General features: G+C 35.0%; 1 protein-coding gene across 2 annotated transcripts in view; it reads left to right on the plus strand.

Annotated features, from left to right (window-relative positions):
• SLC25A21 (solute carrier family 25 member 21) overlaps positions 1 to 16424 on the plus strand; it is a 234743-nt gene that overhangs the window by 53865 nt on the left and 164454 nt on the right. The window lies entirely within an intron of this gene.

Below are 16424 nucleotides of genomic sequence, written 5' to 3' on the forward strand. Positions count from 1 at the left end.
ATTAAATTTTTGATTTCCAAAAAAAATTTCACTAATAGATTTTCTGGCTTTTCTGTTTATGTTTTTCCATTTAGAACAAATAGTGCTATACCTCATTACTCAGGTTTCTCATTAAGCACACTCAAACATTTTGTAATTGCCCCGACTGTCCTGTAAGTCAACACCTCTAAAAGATGGAAATTACAAAAACTGCATTTTTGTGGTGAATGCTTATCAGTTGTGGAACAACAACAACAAAAAAATACTATAGTTTTTTGCATGGCCTTTTTTGTCTTCAGATCACTTTGCAATAAATAATTACATATTTTCCTTATCCTGCTCTTAGCAAGCAGAATTTAAATTGCGTCTCCTACACATCAAATGTAAATATTAGTTGAGGAGCTCAAGGTTATCAAGCCACATCATAACTTCAATCAATGTAAATTAGTTATATAGGAAATGTAAATCTATTCTGGTTGCACAACAGCCAGTTCATTTCATCTTCAGTGTCAGCGAGTGTCTCTGGGTTTTCACTTGATAGAAAAAGCACTGCCCTGTTATCCCAACAGGAGGAGAAACAGTTTGGAGCAGAGCTAAAAAGTCCAGAATGGGTAAATGCAGGCAGCTAGCTGATGTCAGTGAAGAGAGATCTACAGTGGAACTGTCTTGGAGCCAGGGTTTCACCAAGCATGTGCTCATTTCCATTGCACTGACTGCCTGTCAGGCTCTGGGTGATCCTCTTTTGTTTCTCATAACCTCTGTGTATGTTGTGTCCTGCTTTACTTGTGTAGTTATGGCAGCAAACAGCTGAAAGGTTCTAAAAATATTATAAATGGAGAATCTTTTTTGCTTTTGAGGAAGGTAAATGATCTCTAGAGCCTGGAAATTATTCTTTCTGAAGGATTAATTTTCTAGGAAAGCATCTCTATAGGATGCTTATTCATTAGAAAAGCTTTTGTGCAAAGTCTTCACCCGAGGTTATACTGTTGCATGTTGGTGATGCTCTTGCCCATAAGTTACAAATAAGTACTCAAAAGAGAAATTACCTGTGTAGTTAAAATTTTATGGCACCCAATATCACTGTTGTGATAAATCCATGTATATATCAAATGATTGAATCAACATATACCGACTGCAGTTGCACAGTGTATTTATAGATATCCTGACAATGCTGTCCAAGACATCTTCCTGTTAATTTGCTGTTGTGAAGACCAAACATAACTAGTGCAAAACTTATATGTTGATGTTCAAGCAAAAGAGGATTAAAGATAAGCTACTGTAAATGGGTATTTCCTATATTTATTTATGCATTCAGCCCTGATAAAATTGACCTTTCACTAGAGTAAAAGGAAATAGGCTATTGATCCATTGACCCCAAAACCGCGTCATCCCTCTGAATGTAAAATGGCTTTCAGTAGAAAAAGTCTTGAGCTGGTTAGTGAAAAGAGCAGCTGCTCTTCTCTGACACTCTGGAACTTTTTTGCATTCAAACAGAATGGTTTGATACAGGGACACCATTCTTTCTATTTTTTTACGATTGTATATCAGGCAGGGTTGAGACATTTTTTGAGTGCTTTTACTTTCTTCAATGACATGATGAACTGCAGAAAATAGCTCTGATTTTGATCCAAGTCCCTAACTCCTTGCATCTGTAAAAAGACCTTAGGTGAAAAGAGACTGTGATCTTCCCCCAGTGGTTATTCTTAGGCTCCCATGAAGCCCTAGACTATTTCACATCCCTCAGCTAACTTGTATATGCCAAGAGGAAGCCTAAACTTGGTGGGTTTTTAAATCTTGTCCTCTGAAATCTCTTTCCATTCTTTTTTCCTGCAGTTTATCACTCTGCAGTTGTTTCATCCAGGATCTGAGGGTTCTTTCTTCATTTCCCATATGGGGTCTTTTATTGTGCAAAAAGCCCCCAAAACAAACAAACAAGTAAATCTTGTCCTGTTTTTACTTAGTTGATACCTGTCTTTTAGAGTTTCTGTCTTTGCCTAGAGCCAGGAAGGAAAAAAGCCAGGACACTTTTGGAAACCAGAGGGCTAAAGAGGAAATTTTCATGAAAATGGACTGTACTTTTGGTAATTGTTTTTGCATTAAAAGTTGTAAAACTTTTGGTCAGATACTTAGAAGATTCACAGAAATCTCCTTTCCAGAGAGATGTGAACACACTCTGCTGGTGCTAGAGAATGATAAATAGTTCTGACTTTCACTGACATTGCCTACAGGAAAAAAGAGTTGCCCTTAATTTTTGTATTTTTTCTATCATAGAGGAGTGATACTCTTGCATACTTTCATCTCTGGCAGAAAAACCTATACATATTTAGCCAACACACTGCATAATCTCACTTTGTGAGATGTGAGGCAGGTGCAGACTTTCTCAGTTGTTCACCTTACTCAAGGTGATAGATGAAACAAATGTTGTCTGGAGCGTACTAAATAAAAACAAAACCAAAAATTCAGTGTGGAAAAGTCAGAGAGTGAGCTTCTTTGTAGGACCATCCACAGTGGTGACTGAACATTCTTTTGGCTCTTAGTCCTAGGGCAGAAAAAGGGAAGACAAACATTTCTGTTGTCACAGCTGAGCCCACTGATAGGAAGTTATTTGGTTAGTGGAAATGTAATTTGTCTTTGTTTCTTAGTGACAACTCCATGCTAGACCTACTTTATGATCCTCAGGAGCTATGTAATGTTGTGTTCAAGTGATTTATTTGATGTGTTAAGCATGGTTAAATTTGTCTCTGCAGTAATGATACTGATATTTTGTGAAAATTACAGGCTAAAATAAGGCCATACTCATAACTAAACTTAGGAAACTTTTGAGGGAGAGTGGAGAGGAAGAATAGAAAACACCAGAGTATCCTTATTTAAACTTCTTAATGATGCCATGTGAAGACAGTAATTCCTTGGTATATTGTTAAATAGTTAGGGAATATACAGGAAAACTACAAAATTAGTCTATGCATTAATTTGCAGGTCCCCTGGAAAGATACTGAACTAAGATGAAGACTCCATTTCAGTGAAGAAACTCTGTTCTGAATAGTAAATGCTGAGAAATACTCCCTGAGCTTCTACTGACTGATATTAATTGTCAGTCATTGATATTGTAGAAGTTTGTTTTATTGGCTGTTATGAATATGGGGAGAGAAAGAGAGAAAGACTTTGGATATTCATCTTAAAATTTCCCATTCTAGCTGTTTTTTCCAACTTTCCTGTCTGATATAAATTTATTTGTATAATTTTACTTGCCATCTTTTTATTATGAAACAAATACAAAGCATCTTTTTATTTGTTTCATAATACAAAGATGGCAAATGGAATAATAATGTGCTCTCCTGCATGTTACTTACAGCAGAAAACAAAAAAGTGCACTTCACCAAAGAGACTGTGAACCAGTCAATCCCCTGTGCATTTGACAGGAACTATGGAGCCTCTTCCATGCAAAAAATCAGGAGTGGGGGTGTGGAAGTGGAGAAGGCTACAACAGGAGAATAAATACAGATGTCAGATAAGGAGGCAAGAATTAAACTTCACATGAATGATGTTCTAATGATGATTGCTGATCCCTTTACTTCAGTGTGCCCCATGCCTTATGAGCTAAATGATGGTATTCAGAGGAGACTCAGGCTTAAGAGTCAATTATATCAAATCCAGAGTAATAGCACTTGGCATGAAGAAAAGATATTCAAAAAGCAATACAAGAAATCCACTGGCTGGAAACCATGATAAACTTCTTAGGGATCCCCATTAATTCCCATCTGGAAAAATTCTGCAGGGAAGATGGAGAACTATTGAATAAAATAAGTTACCATAATCATAATTTGAATAGCACAAATTTTTTTAAGAAAAGAAGGCAACAAAGTTCTTTTCTAAACAGTAAGAGTTTCACTAACTAATTGAAATTCTATAATTAAATATACAATTAAATACAACTAATAAAATATACAACTAATTAACAACTAATTAAAATATACATCCATATTTTGTAAAATTCCGATACCTAATGCAGAATTACATTCTATTGGGGGGAAAAAAAAAAGACTCACACAAACCTAAAATTGTAATTTACACATCAGTGGAACTTTATGTGCTTGGGTAAGCACATAAAGCACTTTCAAGTGCTTTACAGGAGGTGTAAAATTCAATTGTCCCTGTTCTGAAGCAATCTCCAAAACAACTTACCTTTTTGTGAAAGCTTTAAAAATCTCTGAATTATTTTAAAGTAAAATTAGTAATATTGATTTTTCTTCACTTTAAATAGTTCTGTCTACTTGAGAATGCAAAATTCTCTACTTTTTCCTCCAGTAAGATAAAAATGTGCATGAACATTAAATGTTTTAAGAATAAACCTGCTACTGAGAGCTGGAGCATAAGTGGAGGTGAAGCTTTTCTTATATGTGAAAATTTTGAACAATAACTGAAACAGAAGCAAAATATAGCTTTTTATTTATATTTCAGGAGTTTTAACAGAACAAAATAAGTTTTATGGTTAGTGGGAAAATTCCAGGTAATGGGACAAAAAAGGTAAACACTTTTAGTCAGCAAGTAGCTTTGTTTTTAAAATCTTGTAACAACAGTCTCTAAGAATGGGAAATGTCTGTTAATTGGTTTTGTAAGTTTGTACTACTAAACATGGAAGGCTTATATTTATGGCTGTAAATTTATGATTGTCATGAGGCTTTATGTAGGGAAGGGTTTCCTAGATAACTACCTGTCATAGAATCCATGATTTGATAATATGTCAGAAGTTTTACTTAGGTGTATGTTGGGAAAACTTAGGGTCACTTTTTTTTTCATTTTCATGTTGAACACAGTGCAGCTATAATTGATTTAAGAGAAAAGAAGATGGTTTTGGAGGAGCATATTTTCTTCCTCAAATGCCCATATTTAATTATGCCATTATTTCAGTAATATCTACTATTGTTATAAGTTGCTTTTAGTAAGTTAGAATTCTTTCTCCCAGGACTGCTACTAGTGTTAGAAACACTTTAATTTTCTCTGTAGCACTCAACTAGAATTTATTTTTGTAGATGAGCAGTTTTCTTATATTTTCTTCACAAATAATCTACAAATGTAGTAGATTATCAACTTTAATAAAATAATAAATAAAAAAATAGTAATAAATAAAATGTCAATGGCATTTCCATTTGATAAGTCTTGTACAAAGTATATGAATCATTGGTTACAAGTTAAAATTATATATTTATACACATTTGTAAAAGCCTGTGTGCATATGTAGCATAAAATTTGGATAGAACAGCGAATAAAGGTATCAATGACCTCAAGAAATGTCTGATATAACAAATGTATGTCTTTAAATTGGAAATCTAATTATTTGCCTTAGATTTGCACTGCTCAGGAACTTAATGCAAGACTATGTTAAATAAACTTATTATTTCCGTTTTTCATTTAACCTGTGGGTTATGGTATGACCAATCTGTTTTATTTCCTCAATCAACAGATGACTGTATTTGGTAATAATTTATCAAGAATAAAAATCTGTTTTTGAAACTAATCACCTCATGTTAGGTCTGCCCTTTTTCAGAACCACCATCTGATATTCATTTTGTCTGCAAGACAAACATACTGATGAAAATGCATCCACCACAGGATATAGCTGGTGGAATGAAGCAGTTCTACTCTCTGTATATATTTAGAATATTTTGTTTTCTGAACAGATGGACCGAATTTGAGTATTAAAGGGAAAAAAAATCAATTTTACATAGAACATAAACAATTTTTAAGAAGTACATTTTGCATTTCTGATTAGTTTCTCGCTAAACATCCCATGGAATTTGAGGGTCAACTTGGGCCATATCAGGGAGAAAACATTTAAAAGTTTAATTTAACTGCTTTCTGGTTTACCATGAGAAGGCCATATCTGGAGGTCAGAGAGTTCTGAGCAAGTCTTTGAATTTGGCCTACTGAATTTAAATGCCAGGGTTTTCTCTTGGATGTTCTCCATGGTCTCTGAAGTTTTTTGAAGAGATTGAAAGCACAGATGAATTCATGCACTGTCCTCTGACTTCTGCCCCTCTCTGCTCAGACTTCTGGCCATTGCCTGACATGATGTATCTTTTTTTTTAGGCTGCTGAGTCTTTTAATTGTTTTCGGAACTCTCCTAATCAAAGCTTCCCATAACACTAAAATATAGGCATAAAATATTATATATATACACACATATATATATATATATATATATATACACACATATATATATACATACATACATACATATATATATATATGTATATACTCAGTGTACAGTAGTTCTGTGACATTAACTTCTGTCCCAGGAGGTCTGAACTGAGAATACCAACCTCATTTTAATTTGCAGTGCCAACTAGATTTAGACTTCTTGACCCTACTGAAATTCTATTCAGGTTTTTATAGTGCAAAGAACTTATTAAATTTTAAAGTAAATCTCAAAAGAGGCAATAAACTGCTACAAAGTCATGAAATTATTTTATTATTTTTAATTTTTAAGAACTGCACGTACTGCAACTGGAATTCTTCCAGTGTTCATTCTTCCCCAACTGCTTTATTAAAATAAATCCAAACACTTTCCCAAGGAAGTTATAAGTTGTTAGCAAAATAAGGAAGTTAGGAATTTTATGATGTCAAGTTTGTGTGCTGGAGTTTTTTTATACTACTTTTTAGCAAGCAGCTATCAATGTGATTTGAGATCACAACAATAACCAGTATTTACAATTCCAAGGAATGTATTCTGGAGTCAGTATTTCACCCACAGATGAACTGTTCTTATTCTACACATTCATTTTATTTTTGGGAAATAATTTTTTAATAGACTTCAACCCAGGGGCATTTCCATTCCACTATAACTCTCACCCTCCCTCCACCCTAATTTTGCTGGTGTCTTGGCCACCATGACAACAGGGATTTTATCTGACAAAAAGTTAAAAAGCTTTGGAAAACAAAGAGGCTAAAAAATTAAATACAGCTGTTTGCACACAAATATAAACCAGAAGGCCTCAAATCCTTTCTACTGATTGGCTGGATTACTTGAAATGTGGCTCATTGTTTCATAATAATCAGCAGTTATTTTTCCCTATTAAAATGTAGACTGGCAAAGTATTGGAAACAGCTTTCCCAATCCATTTCTATGAGGAACTGGGAATATAAAACATCCCAGTAATTTTTACTGCTTATATGTTAAGGGACCCACCAAAACAAAACTGCCTAGGTTCAAAATCCATTTGATATATACATGCATATTAAAAATGGTTTTATATACTATTTTTCAATACTGAGGAGTCTTTTACAAAGTAGCATTCGTCATTATTGGTGGTGCTGTGAGCAGGCAAATGTGGCATCTGCCATAAGTTCAGTTGTAGCACTCTTGCATCTTTAGGTGCATTGATCCTGTTTTATTGAGAAAGGAAATGTTGGCCAGGATTCTGGAGTTACACCCAAGCTTTAAAGAAGAATGATGGGAGATCAATTTCCAGTTGGATGCCAACCAAAGACAGGCAGAGATTTACAGCTCATTCATTTATCACATCACAGCAGGCTCAAGTCTACTGTCGAGGTTCACATGCCCAGTATGGTTTTAATTTTAACTGTGCAACAGTACTTCCCCTCTACTTGCACAAAATGAAATTAAATGCTTAAGGTCTTGTTTTCATGTTAATTTCAAATAATATTACTGTGGTATCAGGGTAGCCAAAGAAATGGAATAAGGCTACAGTATAAAACAGAGATAGCACAAATTCTGACCTACCATGTAGCCAGCAATGTGAGAATCTACATCCACCTGCTCCCTAGCAAGAAGAAAAAGTCTTAGTTTGTAGTAAATGTTCAACTGCAAACACAGCAGAATTATACAAATTATTGAGAAAAGGCAGATGATTTTTTCTTCACTGCTGAGGTCCCTTGGGTGTGGGTGTAATCAAGGACACAATAAGCTCCTGCAATTCTCATTTTTTGGACATTCTCCATACTAGAAAACAGTGAAGGGCTGACAGCATGAGTAGTAGTGTCTTATCAGTATAAGTGATTTTAATTGTTTCTCTTCGTTTTTGCAAAATTATTTTTCAAATCAATCTTGATTTGAAAAGTTATTTAATATTAACTTTTTAAAAATACAATGTTCTTCCTTTTTTTTCTTTGTCCCCCTTTCTTCTAAAGCAGGAGTCTTTTAATTTGTGAAAGTGTGTTCCTACTCACAGCTAAAGCACTGAGGTGGTAACTCTGAGAAAGAAGTTATTACTTAAATGTCTTTCAAAATGTAAATACTTGAGTACTGTGGAGAAGAAGTCCAGCTCTTCAGAGTTTCAAGGGCTTGACAGAGCTGAACTGGGCTGTGAAACTAGTGCATTGCCTGATGCTGTTAACTTAGGAGTGTGAGTCACTTAGTACTCAAGCACTTGAAAAATTATCTTCATTCTAATGATCTACCTCTTCCTGGAAGGATTAAGTTAAAATTCTAGTAATACCTTTTAATGATACTACTGTTTTACCATGATGCAGTGAGTTTTGGATAATATGCTATGTGTTTTGGTATATTTTATTATCTAAATGTTCCTACAGCATCATGAGCAAATAAATATTTGATTTCCTTATGCACATTTCTGTTCTATACTATAGGATAATAATAAATGGAGAGGTGTGCATGTGAGTTGTGCTTGAGAAAGTCCTGTCTGCTATGCTGTCATTGGAATTTGCTAGGGAGTATCTTAATAGAACTGAGAAGAGCAGGGTACATACAGACCTTTTGAAATAACTCCTCACCACCACCTTCTTGGTTTCAGTATAATAATTTGTGTGGGGATACCTTGTGTTTCTCTCCTGCTTCTTTCCTTCAGACCTGTAAAAAAAATTGGACATCGAAAAAAAGTAAGGAGAAAAATTTAAAACTCTCAAAATTTTAATTAAAAATTAAATTACTCTCAAATTTTTTCTTTCAAATATGAAAGAAAATATTCTGATTTAGAAAATGTTCTGCATGAAAGTCAGTTTTCTTGCAGTTGTAGATCGGTTCTTCAATATGCTTCAATTCCTAAGAAGTTTCTTGAATAAATGTTTACTTCAAAAACATCAGATTAAAATAAATAATTTCTAGATTTTTGTTTTGGGGGTAGTATTTGTAGTTAATACACAGTATTTAAATTGTTACTAAAGAAGGAGCAGTTCAGTTTTGTTGAATGAGAAAAAAAAGGTGGAAAAACAACCATTGTTTCTCCTTGCCTTCCAAGTTTCTCACAGGGAGAGCAGAGTCCTGAGAAATTTTATACGTAAAACTATTTTGCTTTAGTCATAGTTCTTTGGGGATGAATGTTCCTACAGCAACAGAAATGTATTCATTTTTAGTTATCACAAGAACTTAAAGTATATATTAAAAAAAGAATATACATGTGATAGATTTGTATATATGTATGTATGATTCTTGCTAATGAAGTACTGATTTCAAATGCACTCAGTTTTAAAAAATAGAAAATAAAACCAAAACATCAACAATGAATGGTTTTGGTGGTTCTGTTTGCTTTAGGTCTATTGCTCTTTATCTGGCTCTCTTGATGAGGTTAATATAATTTTACATTCAGTGGCCAGTTCTACATTTTGAAGTTTTCACACATGGTTTGAATTTCTAGAGGTTTCCTTAATTTTATCCATGCATAAATTCAGTGTCTAGTCTAAGCCATTATCTAAACTTCCTGTATTAAACTGCACAGTGAGAGGCATCTTGTCCAAAACTGTCCTAAGAATGGTATCTAAGGTAGGGGCAAATGTTCTCCCATGAAACTTTTATCTGTCCTGGTTTAGTGGGAAATTGTTTCCTTAGACTAGTTGCCTGACTTTTTGCCTAAGGTGGTAGATGTGATAAATGCCACCCCATATGATAAATAACATAGTTCTAAGGCTTCCTCAGTGCTAGGAAACTAGGGTAGTGGTTTTGGAGTGTCTTAAGTAGCCCCATTAGTCCCACTAAGCTTCTCATTCTTTTAAAGATAAACACAAGAATAAATCCATGCAAGATGGACCCAAACCAGTCAGTAAGTTGACTTCTGTTACTACAGAGTACTTTTGGAGCACTTTACAGTGTACACATTCAGTTCTCAATATATCATACCAGACTCTTGGGAGAAGCAAGTGTAAGTGTGGTGTATTCCTTGGTACTGCTCCATGGGTTTCTTGAAACCAGTGTACAGAATGAGGAGCTTAGTGCTCCTCAATTTTAATTCTAGCTCAGATTCCAAAAGCTCAGTGTTAAGAATGTATTATTACTGCTTTACAGTTTAGCCTTCTGTCAATAGTTTGGCCTGCAAATCAAACAAGCATGTCTTCCTAGGGCTAGGCATGGGTACAAAGGCAGTTACCATGGTTCAGCTGATGCATGTGAACTAGCTGAACTGAGATAACTGGATTCTGTGGCTGTGCCCTTTTTATTTCTCTAGGAAAGTCATACAGCGTCTCTGGTTCTGCCTTGTTTAGAGCCAAAAGAAATAGAGGTAGAGACTGAGACAGACTAGAAATCATAATCTTGGCAGTGCACTGAAATTCATCTTTTTAAGCACAAGCATACTATGTCACAGTTGCTCCCAACATAATTTGAGGCAGATGCCCTCAGTCTGTCCTTCTCCAAACTGAGTTTACAATTCCTATCACTATTTCCAGCTGTAGGAGAGGCAAGAAGTCTGAAAGCTTCAGTATTCCCCATTTTCATAGAAATGTAGGTGAAAACCTCACTTATCTCTGGGAAACAGTGTATTTAGCCTGTGTTTGCTATGTATTAACTGCAGCTTGTAACTATACATTCTATTATTTTACTTTTAATATTAGATTTCTAATCCATGTTGGTATGAATTCAAATCTGCCTGTCTCTGTAATCCTGCTGTGAGGGTGAGAAAATTATTACATTTCAGATAAATTGGATCAGTAGGAAATATTGCTTCCTTATCCTCCAAAAACCTTATCTTTTAAAAAATGTGTAGTACCAGCATATTCTCAAAACTTAGTTCACAGTATTGTGCAGGGAGTCAGGCATCTGAAATAATGTGAAGCTTGAATAGGATGGGAAAATATTTCAATTTTTTAGCCTGAGCATGTGCATCTGTTTTTTTTTTCCTTGGTCACTGCAGTAGAATAAAACAGAGAGGAAAAACAGGTAGAAGAGGATCAGATTCATGGAGAGAGAGAGAACATGGACATTCTTAACAGTGAATTGAAAACATGGTGAACCTATCTGCTTTAATTTGGTGCTGTGTATGTCTTTTTGCATAATTTTACTGGGATTCAGGCATTCCAGTGTGACTGTGAGGTCTTAACTAGCAACTGGGATGGACATTCAGGATACTTTCAGCTCTCATTAGAATTAACTGGAATTGAGAGTTCTCAATATCTGGATCCATCCTTAGCATCTTTGTGAGAGGCCATTATAACAAAAGTTTTTTAGTAGATTTAGATGAAGTTATGTGGTGGTGTCTAATATTGAAGATATGCTGTATTTAGTGACTGGAAAAGGAATTAATTATTAGGCTTCGTCACATCATTAGTTACTTCAAATGTATGTTTACTTTCTCACATCCCTTTTTAATATGCTTTGGTAATTTATTGCTTTAGCAGACAAATATTTTTGCTGAGACTAAATCTAAAGAAGTATGACTTTATACTGAACCCCAGTAATGATTCCTATGTGAGAGAAGGTGTTATAAGACTGAGTTTTAAGCAAGTTGGAAAGTGTGACGTTGGCTGCATGTCTCAACTAAATGAATTAGCTGGCAGATGAGAAAAGGATGTGCTTTCAGCTGAGAAACAATTGGACAGAAAAGATGACTGCTATGCCAAACTGAATGAAAAGCTGCTGGAGAAAATGCTCTGCGGCAGTTTCTTTTGAAGTGAGTTTCTAGATCTTTGGAAGGAGCTTGCCAGGGCTAGACTGGAAGTCCTCTGTAATTATTTGACTGCCAGAAGTTGAACTACAACATAGACTTACATCAGGAACAGAGTGAGATTCAGGAATAGATAGAATAAAGTAGCCATGTGCTGCTTATGGTTGTTTTGTATGGCACTGTTACCACAAAATACTGTTTCTCTCCTGCTGACTTCAAGGCACAGCTGCTAGCAAATCGTGCCATTAGGCTCACAGTGTTCTCATGCACAATGGCTGGGACCAGGGATTGGCAGCTCTAGGTGTCTGCAGCATCAAATTGGGGGGTGACAGAAAAAGAGCCTAACAGGAGGATGTCCAGGACACTGACCTGCTGCTCTCGATTTAAGAATGACAGTACCTAAAAATTAGTTGTACAAGTATAAAAAGAGCACAGAGTTGAGAGTTAAGCAACTGGAGCAGCCAGTGGAAAGAATTAAGTGTGTCTGAAGGGTGAATCAGTACATGGCAACAATGGGGGGGATTGTTGATCCACTTTTCAGAAGAGATGTATGTTTTAAAGTTGCTGAGTGAATGCTTCATCCAGTTATGATCCAAATTGAGAATGCATCTTCTGAGAGTGGGATATGACAGCCCTTTTTGTTGTGTAATTGCTATTGACAAGCACAAAAAGTAGATACGGTTTGAATTCCCTCCAGCCTGAAGAGATTAATCCTCTGCCTTCCAGGGTGCTAGATGAGTCCCCTGTTGCTGTGTCCCAGAGAATAGTTATACCAGGAGAAGTTTATCCCTCACCTGTGCTGCTTGGAGTGGGATGTGATGTTGCCAGAAATTCAAGAAGCCAAACAAATATGAGCAAGCTGGAGTTGTGAAACTAATAGAAAAGGGACAGCCAAGTAATTTCTCTATTTAATTATCATTTAATGGAAAATTCCAAAGGGAGATAAAGTAAAAAAATAAAATTTTAAAAAATAATTCAGAAATATAAATTTCCAGATGCTACAGTCTCCAAAGTAATACAATAGTAGGTATAACACAGTATATCCTCTGTGAAATGACAAAAGGAAAACTACAGTGGCTGAATTTTTATTAGTGAGAACATGGGAAACAGTTTCACATGAATAAGGCAGCTAGACTTTGACTATTTCCAGCTTCATCTTAGGCTGTGGTGCTTGCTGCAAAATGGATTAGAACTGTTTTTAAACACAGATTCTCACTTGTGGAAAATTGGCTACTGGCAGCAGTGTCTTGCTCTGCAGTGGAGTCCAAAGGTGATTGTCCCAATGGCTTCTAAGTTCCTCTGGGGTCTGTACCGTGATTACATTGCTGTGGGGCTGGCTAGACTGCTCTTCCTCTGGGACCAGTTTAACCTTTAATTTGGAGGAATTTGCACTGTTACATATCTGTGTACAAAGGTAATATCGTGTGATTTGTGCTCTGGATGTGCATTGTCTATTTCCACATACACTTTAAATTGATCCTGTGTTATGTGAAATCAACATATTCTCTTCAAAGACCACCTACCATCAGAACTCTGACATCATGTTTTTCTTGAGAATTGGTGAGGTAAATGGTACAGATCATGCTTTCCAGCCTTCACTGTTCTTATATCTTCTGTGCTAATCAGACAGAGCTGTAGTAGTTGAAACACTGGTCTTTTTAATATAAAAATGTTCATGTTTTACATGTGTTTTATCCATTCCTTTACTTTATGTGTGCAGTTGGGATCTTAGTCATGTTTTCAATCCCCATTGACCTTATTGACTTTGCAATGATTTAAAGATTTTAAGGATTTTAATTCTCCTAGTCCTTTCCCTCTCTGCTCTTAACGTTTCTACATTTCAATTTTATTGGCTTCAGGAAAAATTAATAAGTAGTAGTTATTTTTAATAAATCTTTAATTTATTTCCGCTGCAACTATACTCAGCAGTATGAAGAACTTTTTTAGGCTAAATACAATGGTTTATACTTTGTTCTCGTACTGCTATTGGTATGAACTGTCAAAATTCTCTATGTACTAACTTATGTAATAAAAATAGAAATCTTAGTCAATTATTTTATTAATTATTTAGCATTTTTATAATTTTAATCCTAACAGAATACAGAGCTGTAATTTCCTTTTATTTGCATTTCTTTCTGCATTTGTATTGCTTGTAGGCACCTTAACTTATTTTAAAACCTAGTCCATACAATTTTTAAGTCCTCTATATTTTTCAAAGCTTTATCTTTGTAAAAGGAGTCAGTTTTGTTCTACATAGCCAAGTAATCACTACTATTGAATTAAACTTTTTAAATAAAAAAATTTTTCCTCATTTAAACTGTTTAATGAGATGGAATTAATTTCTATCTCAATTGTCTCTGGCTCATAGTCATGGCAGATCTATATTTGTAGGACCAAGGAAATCTAAAAAGAAGTGTAATCAAAAAAATACAACTTTCTACTTAGTGTACATATTCATAGGAGATTTTGAAATGTTTTCCTTTATTTAGTATACATATCATGTGGAGGTTTTTGTCTTGCAGACTCAGTTTGTTGTTAATAATATTGCTATTACAATTAGTTCTGACATGACTCTATTATTCTAGCAATAAGGAGGTGATCTGGTCCAGCTTAAAGCGGGTTGAAGTCAGATAAGACTGCTCAAGCTTTACCCAGTTAAGATGCCATGTCTCTAAAGCCCAAGATTCCACAGCTGATCTGTGTTGGACAGCCCTAGCAGTGAAAAAAATATTCTTAGCATTGTGGCAGCTGTATTGGGCTCAAATCAAGAGTCAAGAGTATTTGGGTTAGTTTATACTTCAAAAATGTAGAACATGTATTAAATCATCCAAATAGCTTATTGACAGAAGAATGAACAATTCAGAAAATAGTCTCCCATACCAGAGTTCTTGGCTGACAACTTCTCTGCTGGAACATCTACCTTCTTTACCGTAAAAATTGAATTCAGCACCACTCTTCATGTCATGGTGTTACATCTATGAGCTGTTTAGAGGATTTGATATTACTGCATGGACATGAGATAGTGAACACCACTGTGAAAACTTCCTATGGATAACATCTAGTATAGAGACCACAGTTTATTAAAGTGGAGGTGTACCTGCTCTACAAACATTTATTTATACAGGGAACTACAGTAATGCCATAGAATGTTCTATGAGATTAAAACATTTTTATGCATCATTATTTGAAATACTCTGGGAATTTTTCTGTATCTTACCATGTTCTGTGCCATCTGGATTATTACTGGTGGCAACAAGTTTTCTATCATTGAAAAGCCCTAATAAAGATACAGGTATTAAGAGTGTCTTTCTCTTGTTATATAAAGATCTACATGGAACATATTTTTCTGTAATTACAGCAGCTTTTGCCTGGAAAGTTATATTGTAATATCATGGTGGGGTTGGGGGATTTTAAATTAGAATTAAAATCTCTGTGCAGCTTGACTATTTCTTTGTGCTCATTCTTAAGCATATAGCAATCATTGCATTGGGATGTTGGGAATTCTGACTCTTTTGATGCTTTTTAAAATTGGAACTGTTCATCATAGCTGAAGTTATTAGAATAAATATTTTTAGTCAATACCATCCTAATGTTAAACTCCATCAAGAAAAGTGCTAGGTGTTGGTGTATCATTTCTAAAGGCAAAATTCAGTTAAAATTTGCTTTGTTTTTCTTATTGTTCAGATGGAGGTGGATCATGGTTTAATTTAGGAAAATATTTTGTAGGGAGGTTAAAAAAAAATGAAAAGGAGAATGATTTCACTGTCATGTTTGGAGGCTTAAGGCTGTTTTCCTTATTTTTCATTCCTTTTTATTATTTTTCCTTTCAGTGGCAACAGTTTGAAGCTGCTCAGTAGTTTGGAATGTTAGAGTAACTCCCAGGGAGCTGGATTAGTGAGCAGGTGATGCAGTCATGGGTATTACATACCTCTCCAATTTTTCACATAGATATTACCTTCATGTATATGGGGTGTGAGTGGGTGCTCTGTACATATATCTTCCAGAAGCTCCAGGCAGCTGTATTTTTGTTGATAATGTATATGAAACAACATCATAGTCAGGTGGTAGAAAAACAGTACATTTCATGAATTTATTAAATACTGTACAAGTATCCATTTAGATTCTAGCCATGACAACATAAGCCTGGAAATCCTTCTTTTTTTTCTGTAATGTTATCCTTTTTCCTAGGAATTAACATTTTTATCTCTTTAAAAATGAGACAACAGGATATGTTCAAAACTTGATGACAAAAAATTATTGTAGTCTGCAAGTTAATAAAGGGCAGCCATGTGATGAACACAATTTAGTTCTACTTTTGTCCAGATGTCTTGGGTCTAGAAATTAAAGATGTTTCCTACACAGCAGTGCAGGCTGTCACTGCTAAGTGTTTCCAGACTCACTGCGTGTGTGTGCGCTTTAAAATCATGTACATGTAGCATGTCTCATGCACAGGGGATAATGCAATTGTAATTCTAGAATTATGTTCTGCAACATTAATTCTCACACCCTGACTGATAAATAATTTTGTCTTTGTGAAAAGTTAAATATTTGGTACTTTTGCTTCTTCCTATTTAAAATGGTTAAACACACACTCCC

Source organism: Catharus ustulatus, chromosome 6 (genome assembly GCF_009819885.2).
Source record: "Catharus ustulatus isolate bCatUst1 chromosome 6, bCatUst1.pri.v2, whole genome shotgun sequence".
Classification (NCBI taxonomy): Eukaryota; Metazoa; Chordata; class Aves; order Passeriformes; family Turdidae; genus Catharus; species Catharus ustulatus.